This window comes from Vitis riparia, chromosome 9 (assembly GCF_004353265.1).
Source record: "Vitis riparia cultivar Riparia Gloire de Montpellier isolate 1030 chromosome 9, EGFV_Vit.rip_1.0, whole genome shotgun sequence".
Lineage (NCBI taxonomy): Eukaryota > Viridiplantae > Streptophyta > Magnoliopsida > Vitales > Vitaceae > Vitis > Vitis riparia.
Window position 1 is genome coordinate 6,910,392 of NC_048439.1, and position 9,396 is coordinate 6,919,787.

Here is a 9,396-nt window from a genome sequence, read left to right on the forward strand (position 1 = left end):
TGCCTTCAACGGATGCTACAAGATCTCTTTTAAGTATACCTCAACTTGAAAATTTAATCACTCAATCTTAACTCATTTGTTTTTATTTATTTATTTATTTTAACCTTGAAAATAACAAGTTAAAAGATCTCCATGATTATCAATTATTTTTAAGGTTGACATCTAGCTAACCAACATGTCACATTATTTTTCTTTTTTCTTCATTTTACCTAGAAAATAATGCTTCTTTTTTGAAAATTTCATTTTTGTTCACTCTTTCACATTTTCATGTTTATTCATTTTAATTATTTAGAAACACTTTAAAAATATAATAATGATAATAATAATAATAATAATAATAATAATAATAATAATAATACATTTATCATATTATTTTATTGTTTATATTTATATTTTTATTTTTAAAAATTCATGTAAAAATCAAAATCAATTATAATAATTTTTAACTTTTTTCTTAGTTAAAATGTTTAATATTTTTAATTAAAAAAAATAAAAACTTGATTGTGATTCTAACGTCTTGATTTGTTAAAATTTTTAATTTTTAATTTATATAAAATAAAAATAAAATACATTTTTCACAAAAATTATATTTAATCATTTATGTTAATTTTCTTTTAATTGTATTAAAAATTAAATTTTTTGTATATTGAAATTGCATATCGATCAACACAACCATCGAAAAACGGGTGTCATCCTTTTATGAAAAAAGTAACACTAAAGTATATTAAAAGTAACATATTTTTGCAGTACTTTTAACACACTTTAGTGTTATCTTTTTCATAAGAGAGTGATACATTTTTTTTTCCAAAAGTTATGTTTATCAATGTGTAACTTGAGTATGCAAAAATTTTAATTTTTAATAAATTTAAGAAAAATTAATATAAATTATTAAAAGAAATTTTTTATAAAAAAATATATTTTATTTTTATTTTATATAAATATAAAATTAAAATTTTTAATAAAACAAAATGTTAGAACCACAACTGAGTTTTTGTCTTTTTTAATTAACAATATTAAACATTTTAGCTAAGAACAAAAATTAAAATCATGGTTAAGTTAAATTTATAAGCAAAAAGCTAAAACTATAATCATCAATTGTGATTTTCCTAAAGAGATTTTTAAAATATATAAACAATAAGTAATATGAAAATATAATAAGATTTTATTCATCATGTATTTAAAATTTTAAAAAAATATATTTTATTTAGTAGAAATATAGAAAACTTTGTCCTAAATCTTCAAATTTGTTCATCATGTATTTATTTTTATGTTAAATTATTCTCATTAGTTATTTATTATATATTATTATTTTATGTTTAAAATGTTCATAAACAATTAAAATCAATAAATATAAAAAGATGACATATTAAAAAGTTTGAAATTAAAAAGATTTCATCAAACCAATATATTTAAAAAAACAAAAACAAAACAAAACATAAAATAAAATAAAAATAAGATGAAGATATTATAGAGGAGGAGAAAAAGAAAAGGAAAAAAAAAGTCATGTGATATCGTGATTGTGTGTCAAAGTTTTTTTTATTTTATTTAAATAAACAATAATAATGATGGGCTCATTTAACTTGTCAAAGCAATAAAAAAGAAAAAGACAAAAAGCTAAAAAATAAAAAATAAAAAAGTGGTATTTGGCGGTAAGTGAGGGGAGGGTTTGAAGGTAAGTTTGGAATGTTGATTACTTTTACTATTTGAGTGCATGTTTTGAGGATTATTTTTCCCAAAATACATATCATTTAAAAATCAAAAGTCAAAGTATAATTAATATATATATTGCATCTATTAATTTGTTCCAAATAGGGACCTTTATTCTAGGTAGCTAAATATGAGACATAAGAAAATGCTTAATGAAATAATCTATTTGCATCAAAAGTAGAATTAAAACAATATGATTATATATATATTTGGAACATGGTCTAATGAAATATTAATTATTTGCATCTATTGATTTGTTCCTAAAAGAGACGTTTGTTAACTAGATGGCTAAATGTGAGGATTTCACATTTTTTTTTAAATATATTTGAAATATGATTTATTTAATAAAACTTGTGTAAGAAGAGAGTTAAAAAATGGTTAGGAGTTTAAATTGAAATTAAAGAGATTCATGTTATTGAATGATATTATATATTTTAAAATGTAAGATAAAAAGTCATTATTATAAATATGTTGAGTTAAATTGAATTACAATAGACAAATAAAAGTACATGCTTTAAAAAACATTAAAAAAGGGTACAACAATTTATTTTCATCAAATTTTGTTTTTAAATACTTAAGAAAATAATAATGAAATAATCTATTTGCATTGAAAGTAGAATTAAAAGAATATGATTGTTTATGATTAACCCATATATATATATATATATATATATAATGCAATAATAATTATTTGCATCTATTGATTTGTTTTGGATAGCGAGCTTTGTTCTTGATAGCTAAATGTGAGGACTCCACTCTTTTTTCTTCTTTTTTTTTCTTTTTAATATATTTGGAATATGATTTATTTAATAATATTTCTGTAAGGAGAGAGTTAAAAAACGATTGAGAGAAGTGTAAATTGAAATTTTTTTTAAAAAAAAATCACATTATTGATTTTAAATTGTAAGATAAAAACCATTGTTATAAATATGTTGAGTTAAATTGAATTATAATAGACAAATAAAAGTACATGGTTTAAAAAAAATGACAAAAAAGCATAACAATTTATTTTCATCAAATTTGTAAGAAAATGCTAATGAAATAATCTATTTGCATCAAAAGTAGAATTTTAAAAAATGATTATATATGATTAACTCATATATACATATATATGGCATCATCTAAAGTCCACCTATTTTTACATTAATATATTTGGAATATGGTATGATGTAACACCTCGTTGTGCACTGGTCTTAACATCCGTTGATAGACAAAGTTACCAATGGCAAAAATGCGCATTATCCGCCTCTTTGAGGTAATTACCAGTCTTAGTTATACTTGTAGGAATGTGATCTTTGCCTAATCTGGATTCATCTATATTGTCTCATCTCGTGCAAAGCGGTAACTATCTGAAGGAAGGGTACGAGTTGATCCTCGCATCGAACTCTAAGCGCTAGTTGAACCTTATTCGGTCTCTTTCAGTGGCGGCTCTCTTCAATATGGTATTCATTGCTCTTTCCTATTTTAGAAGCATAGTCCTTACATGTACTCTAGTTACCAAAGAAAGAGACTTTTTGCGATTCTCACGAGCTACTATAGGGAAAGTAGTGTCGATATTGGATCAAATCCGATTCATGAGATGGCAATGATCTTTAGATAGGCATGGACATAATGTGCTATTTTCCTTGGTTTCATTGGAACCTTCTTTTTTCATAGCCCTAGGAAAAGTAATGTTTAAATAGTTTCAAGTTCGTGAGTCAAGCAAGGTCTTCCTTCTCTTCCAATCCGATCACAACGACCTTTGTTCTAGATAGCTAAATATGAGGACACCACCTTTTTTTTAAAAAATATATATGTATATTTGAAATAAAAAAGTTTCATATTTGAATGAATTTGATTGGTTGTTGGATCTAACGAGATTTATTTGGTAGTATTCCATTTCCTTAGAAGGTGAAATTAAATATTTATAGGGGCATGTATGGGAGGACTACACCTATTTTCTTAGTATATTCAAAATATAATATATGTAAATATTATTTCCAAGTGAGAGTTTTAGAAACATATCGAAGGAGAGTAAATTTAAATTGAAGAGTCTAATGTTTGAGCAGAAGGACAATAAATTTGATTGATAATTGGTTTTAGTGAAAATGGTTGATACTTCATTTCTTTAGATGATGAATTTAATAATTTAGATGTATTTTTAACGTTGGAATCAAGAATAAAAAAATGAATTCTATTTCTGCTCGTTAATATGTTTGAATTATTCTTTAAAATAACAAATAAAAATAAAAAATTCCTTGTTTTAATTCATCTCTTTTCCACAAAATTATAGTTCACCGTCCTCTATGTATTTCTATTCAAGTTCCCATGTAATAATTGCACCCTCTTATATTGTTTAGCAACATAAAGGGCACTCCTATTTTGGGAATATGTTTGGAATATGATCTGTGGATACTATTTTGGTATGGTAGAAAAATGAAAAAGGACTGTAAGGAGAGTATAGACGAGAGATTTTTTTTTTTTTTGGAAAATGGCTAAAAAAGGATTGGAAAGAGAGTATAAATGATGAGGTGAGGGAGACACAATGAACTGGATGAGTTGTTGCTTGTGTCCGGGTGACAAACTCAATACCAGAAGAGCTGAGGAGACCATCACTGATTTCGAGCATTTCAGCTCCAGAGTTTGAAACTTTGAGTTTCTTTACCTGAACTTTTAGGAAAGGTTTCTGGGTTTTGGTGGGTTCTGGTTGGTTTTGCAGGGGGGTTCTCCGTTTCGTTCTGCAATGGCATCTGCAGAGATTACTAGAACTGGTGCTAGTTTAAGGAGAACCGGTTCTAGGTTCTGGACGAGCTCGGGTAGGGAGGTTTTCTCCCGATCAGCAAGGGATGAGGATGATGAGGAAGCTTTGAAATGGGCCGTAATCTAGAAACTTCCCACCTACAATAGGTTGAAGAAAGGTTTGCTGAAGGGATCAGAGGGCGACTTCAGTGAAGTTGATATACAGAACCTTGGGTCTCGGGAAAAGAAGAATTTATTGGAGCGATTGGTGAAAACTGCTGTCTTAAAAGTTCACCAAGATTTTCTACACAACCAAACATCTTTCTATGACTTTTTGATTATGGGTTTTCGTGTTGCTTCCATCTTTTTCAGAGTTGGAATTGTTCTTCCCGAAGTTGAAGTTAGATTTGAGCATCTCACCGTCGGATGCTTGGATACTTGAATACTTGCTCCTCCATTCTTTATTGAATATCTCTTTTTAATCTCATATCCAATTCCAAAACTGAAATTAATTTCTTCTTTAGGTTACTGGAAAGGTGACATACAATGGTCATGGCATGGAGGAGTTCGTACCCTAGAGAACTGCCGCCTATATCGGCCAACATGATAACCATATAGGAGAAATGACAGTAAGGGAAACCTTGGCCTTTTCTGCAATATGCCAAGGTGTTGGATTTCGATATGGTTAGTCTAAATCATTGCCTCGGCTTTTACTTTCCTTGTCTTGAAGGTTATGAATGTAGGTATATATGACATTTCCATAGCTTATGAAATTCACTATTGTTTTGGCCATCTGCGGAAATGTTAGCAGAGCTGTCAAGAAGAGAGAAGGAAGCAAATATTAAGCCTGATCCTGATATTGATGTGTTCATGAAGATGAGACAGAAGCTACTTTTAGTGAAATCTTAAGCAGTTCTGCAGCATTTGACCTATTTATTTTGAGTGGAGAGCATTAATACTATTGCTCTGTTTTTAAAAACAATCCCGAAAAATAGTTTTTGATAAAAGCCGAGGCATACAGATTTCTGAGAAAACCCTGATATTCTAACTCATGATTGGTTTATTTTTCTTGATGTTTAAATTTACAGATTCTGGGCAGATACAATGGTAGGAAATGCAATGCTAAGAGGTATCTCTGGTGGACAAAAGAAACGTATCACAACAGGTAGGATAATTTAAAATGATCATGTAAAACAATTGAAAACAATTAAAAGATGTTCTGGTCTGTCCGAGTTTTTATTTCAAGGAACAAAAAACTGTTTTTGAAAATGGTTAACCCTAGATACTTTTTGCCATTATTTGAATTGAATTGAATTGAATTATGTGAAATGTATGAATGATAGGTGAGATGCTGGTCGGACCAGCAACGGCGCTGTTCATGGACGAGATTTCTACTGGTTTGGACAGCTCCACAACTTATCAAATTGTGAATTGTCTAAAGCAGAGTGTCAACATTCTCAAAAGGACTGCTTTCATCTCTCTCATGTTCCTAAATCGTGGGTATCTTTATCTTTACTTCTCTGCTTTGGAACTCCTAAACATTGGAGCTTAGGTCTATTGAGATTTGTGCAAATTTTGCAGCATATGAGAAGCCTCAAGCAATGTTAACAGACGAGTCCGAGAATGACCAACCTCCTTCCAACACTCTCCGGACTGCATCCGCAGGTGTGATGAAACCCATACGGGGTGTATGCATGCCTTTGTGTGCCTGTGCTCTTCTCATTTTACTACATGTTCTCTATATAGCTAATTATTAGGTTTGAACTTTTAACATGCAGATGCAGAGAGACCGAACAGAATGAGGGAACCACCTCATCTGGGAGGACAGAAAAAAGGGATGGTTCTCCCATTCCAACCATACTGTATCACCTTTGAGGAAATCAGATACTCTCGGTTGACATGCCAGCGGTAACTTAATTCATGTCTATGCTAATTGATAATGTATATGGGTTTCATAATGTACCATAAACGAAATCAGAACTAAGTTGTGTGAATTGAACTTGCAGGAAATGAAAAGCCAGGGTGTTCCTGGGGACAAATTGGAGCTTCTGAAGGGGGTGAGTGGTGCTGTCAGGCCTGGTTTTCTTACAGCTCTGATGGGTGTTAGCGGTGCTGGTAAAACCACTCTGATGGATGTACTGGCTGGTCGGAAAACTGGTGGGTATATTGAGGGTAACATCTCCATTTCCGGCTACCCAAAGAAGCAAGAGACTTTTGCTCGGATTTCTGGATACTGTGAGCAGAATGACATCCACTCTCCTCATGTTACCGTCTATGAGTCCTTGCTCTACTCAGCTTGGCTGCGGCTGCCTTCTGATGTGAATTCTAAAACCAGAAAGGTGGGAATCTCCAGAAATTTTTTCTGGACTGTTTCTTAAACAAATATCTAATCATTGCTAATGGTTACAGATGTTCATTATGGAAGTCATGGATCTGGTGGAATTGACCCCATTGAAGAATGCACTAGTTGGGCTGCCAGGAGTAAATCTCTCAACCGAGCAGCGCAAGAGGCTGACCATTGCAGTTGAGCCTGTGGCAAATCCCTCCATTATATTCATGGACGAGCCAACTTCAGGGCCAGATGCAAGAGCTGCTGCTATTCTTATGAGAACAATGAGGAACGCAGTGGACACAGGAAGAACAGTGGTGTGCGCCATCCATCAGCCAAGTACTGACATTTTTTAAGCCTTTGATGAGGTGGGAAATGTTAATAGATAGAAAAGAGTTTTTGACTTCTCTCTCTCTCTCTCTCTCTCTATATATATATATATATATATATATATATATATATTCTTCTGCAAGTACTGAAATAATATTTGAAAATGGGTTAATATGTGGGACCAGTAGGTAGACATTCTTGCCATCTGATAGCCTACTTCGAGGTAACCTGCGGTGACGAAATAAGAGCTATGGGCAGCAAATAGTTCGACTTGAGTTCATTCATATCAAGCACTTACTAACACATGTACATGTAATCACTTGCTTTCATAAAGGGCATTGAAGGAGTCCGTCAAATCGAGGACGGTTATAACCCTGCAACTTGGATGTTGGAAGTTTCCAGGCACAAGAAGTGACCATGGGGGTCGATTTCAATGAATTATACAAAAATTCAGACCTATACAGGTGATTCAACTATAGGTTATCTGAATCCATTATGAGATTGAAATGTCATATCTATATCTATATGCATATACCAGCCATCTCAATATTCATCATGAAGGCTTAAAATTGTTGTTGAAGCCTTTTGTACCATGTGCCATCTTTTCAGAAGAAACATAGATTTAATTAAGGAACTAAGCCAACCTCCCCTGGTTCAAAGGAGCTCTATTTCTCTAGTCGATACTCCCAACCCTTCTTGATTCAATGTATGGCATGCTTATGGAAACAACGCCAGTCATACTGGCGCAACACATCGTACACTGCAGTGAGATTTACCTTGACACTTGTCATATCCTTGATGTTTGGGACAATGTTCTGGAAGCTGGGCAACAAATGGTAATTTGCAATCAGGCCAAAAACTTTGAGAATTACTCAGTATATATGTTGTTTCTCTACATACATCAACTTCAATTTATAATTCACAAGGTAAAACATGGCAGGTCAACGCCAACAAAACTGTCTAATGCGATGGGTTCTATGCATGCTGCTGTTATCTTCATTGGGCTTCAAAATTCCGCATCAGTGCAGCCAGTCGTGGATGTTGAACGAACTGTCTTTTACAGATAACTAGCTGCCGGAATGTATTCAGCACTGGCCTATGCCTTCTCACAGGTAACTAGATCTCTCATGCTATATATATGTAGACTTTTTTACATGTGTAATGTTTTTTATGTCCTTTGTTAGTAAAATTTCTTCTCATACTACAGGCTATTGTTGAGATCCCATACATTTTTTCACAAACTGTGTTATATGGGGTTCTGGTTTATGCAATGATTTCGTTTCAATGGACAGCCACCAAGTTCTTCTGGTATCTCTTCTACATGTTCTTCACCTTGCTCTACTTCCCTACTCCGGCATGATGGCTGTTTCTTTAACACCGAATAAAAAATTTTCTATGATTTTGCCAGAGTATTTTACGCATCATGGAACCTCTTTTCGGGTTTTGTAGTCCCCCGAACCCTAAGTACTCTCAACCCATAACTCTTTAAAATGCAAGCTTACCTTATCAATAGCAGCATACATGGTTATGTTAATGACTCATTCTGTTGCTTTTCTTCCGTGATGAATATTAACAGAGGATTCCCGGGTGGTAGATTTGGTATTACTGGCTCTGTCCAGTTGCATGGACCTTGTATGGAATGGTTGTATCACAATTTGGAGATATAGACGATCCCCTATCTGGAAAAGGTCAAACAGTGAGGCAATTCCTGGAGGATTATTATGGATTTAAGCATGATTTCTTGGGAGTAACTGCAGCTGTAGTTATTGGCTTTACATTGTTCTTCTTCTTCGTCTTCATCGTTGCCATCAAGTTATTAAACTTCCAAAAGCGATAAAAGGTGTTTGGAGATGGTTGCTTAATGTGTATGGGTGTAACCCTTTCAGTTCGACACATTTGATTCTAAGGTTAGACGAGAGTAGCATTCATAACCCTGCAATGAGCAGGTTCAGTAAAGCCATAAAGATGTCATCTTCTGGCATTTTGTTAATCCCCTAGCAATTTTATGGGGTTTGAAATTCAAATTCACGAGAATAACAAAAGTTTATGCATGCAATTCTTTGATCCTTGATTACTTCCCAAATTACATGTATGTAAGGTACACCTAGTGTTGGATGGTTTGCTGTTGATGCTGCCCAAGCTACTGGCTGTTCATGTAAATGAAGGCTTGCATATCTCTAGAGAAAGAAACAAGAAAAACAGAGCAAAGCAAAACAGGGCACACTCACAGGCATAGCAAAAAAAAAGAAAGGAAGTTTGCTCAACACATTTCTTTCTTTCTATCCAAGCTCTCTATCTCTCAAGATTACAGC

At 32.6% G+C, this 9,396-nt stretch overlaps 1 pseudogene; it reads left to right on the forward strand.

Annotated features, from left to right (window-relative positions):
* Positions 1 to 4,231: 4,231 nt before the first annotated feature.
* LOC117921747 lies at positions 4,232 to 8,921 on the forward strand (annotated as a pseudogene).
* Positions 8,922 to 9,396: the final 475 nt, after the last annotated feature.